Here is a 2011-nt window from a genome sequence, read left to right as displayed (position 1 = left end):
CTCTTACTTTTTTTTCACGTTTTTTTACGTTTTTCTCCTTTTCGCCTCTTTTCTGGGCGTATTATTCTTCTTTTTCTTCTTTTTTTTCGTCTAATGCATACCCCATCAGTGCAGCAATGCTTATTCAATACCGCCAGCAGATGGAGACACTGGGGGATAATTTTCTAAGGATTTATACTGATTTTTCCTGTCTGAATTTGTCGCACAGAAAGTTGCAGGCCAAATATGTGTGACATTTCTGCGACTTTAGCTTCTAGAGCATTTTTACAACATTATACATAGGTGCTGAATACATAAAAAGCGACTGTTCAGCGACAGACAAGTCGCATCGGCTGAAAGTAGGCCAGAATGTCAGTCCATGTTGGAGCAGGTTTAGATACAGTCTAAAGTATAGATCTCAAAGTCTGTGCACAGAATTTAGCAAGGGCCTCGCACCTTCTGATGCATCAGGTAGGTGCACAATAGCATAGCCTAACCCTCTGTACTTTGGTCTATATTGATGCGGGACATAGACAGCCAGCTGATGACCAATCCATTAGTGCAATGGATGGCTGGAAGCATTTGTCTTTGCCTTTGCAATACCACAGAAGCAATGCATGGTCAATGTACAGCAATGACACACCTGTGTGAACAGCCAGGAGACCCCCCCATGTTATGTTACATAGTTACATAGTTAGTACGGTCGAAAAAAGACATATGTCCATCAAGTTCAACCAGGGAATTAAGGGGTAGGGGTGTGGCGCGATATTGGGGAAGGGATGAGATTTTATATTTCTTCATAAGCATTAATCTTATTTTGTCAATTAGGAACATTCAGCACCCACCCGCTATCAAGGCAGCTGCCTATCATGTCATGCCCTACCTGCACAGGTGTGCTGGCTACTCAAATGATCCAATTAAGGAGGCCATTTAGTCAGCAGCAGCAGAAGTCCTGTGCCTGGACGCTCCAACAGCGGCCAGACACAAGCAGAAGCAGAAGCAGCAGAAGCAGCAGCAGCACCACCTTTTGTTTTTTGGCTGCAGCAGCAGCAGCAAGGCCCACAGGGCTGGCTAGCTGGCTAGCCAGCAAGCAGGTAGCAATGAAAGTAGGAATCTTTCTTTTTAACCCTGTAAGGGGGTGGTGCACTGTACCCGAAGATACTGCCATATCGGGTCAATGCATAGGGCGACGGAAGCAAGCTTCGAAATCGGCCCCCGTTCTCAAAAATCCATTTAATATATGGTCCCCAGATAGGGGACGTATCAGATATTAAACTGATAAGAACAGATTTTTTTACTTTTAGATATAATATTCTTAGACTAAAAGACCTTACGCAGTCCAGATTACACTTAGTCTGCTAAAAGCATATTCCACAGATGTAGATTCCAAAGACTTTTAGCCACTTTGTGACCTAATCTTTTTTTATCCAATAAATAGAAAACATACATCTCACTAAGAGCTAGGCGAACACAATCTTTAGAGGTAATAGTGTCTCTTTTAAAAAGAAGAATATTCCTTGTCTTCCATAGTGCAATTTTAATACAATTTATACTAATCCACAAAACCCGAGACTTCTCCACAGATAAAACATTATAAAATCCATATAAAATAACTTCATGATTTAAAAAATTAAGATCAGAAATCAATTTTAGTAAGGGTCCTATCAAATGCCATATCTCTTGGGCGTAAAAACAGTTCCAAAAAATGTGTAAAACTGTTTCCTCACTAGGACATCCCATTCTCGGGCACTTTGCACTACGACACAATCCTCTTCTGTGTTGGAATTCTCTGGTAGGCAAACATTGATGTGCTATCTGCCAGGCCAGATCTTTTAAGTCATTAGATAAGAATCCCATATTCACCATCCTCCAAACTCTTAGAGATTTCTCAGTGGAATAATTAGATATTAAGCAAATCTGTTCTATCTTCCTGATTTCAGGAACTAATTTTCGTGCATTACTACAAATTTCTTGACTAAAATTAGCAATGCCATAAATACGAATAATCTTTTCTAAAACCACATAGTGCGCT

The 2011-nt window shown here is 40.6% G+C and overlaps 1 pseudogene; it reads right to left on the bottom strand.

Moving 5' to 3' along the window:
• Positions 1–1115: 1115 nt before the first annotated feature.
• Positions 1116–1292, bottom strand: LOC130341813 (U2 spliceosomal RNA; annotated as a pseudogene).
• Between the last annotated feature and the right edge of the window lie 719 nt (positions 1293–2011).

The sequence above is a fragment of the Hyla sarda genome, unplaced genomic scaffold (genome assembly GCF_029499605.1).
Source record: "Hyla sarda isolate aHylSar1 unplaced genomic scaffold, aHylSar1.hap1 scaffold_629, whole genome shotgun sequence".
Classification (NCBI taxonomy): domain Eukaryota; kingdom Metazoa; phylum Chordata; class Amphibia; order Anura; family Hylidae; genus Hyla; species Hyla sarda.
The sequence above is the reverse complement of the archived record's forward strand: the minus strand, read 5'-3'. Positions and strand labels throughout refer to the sequence as shown.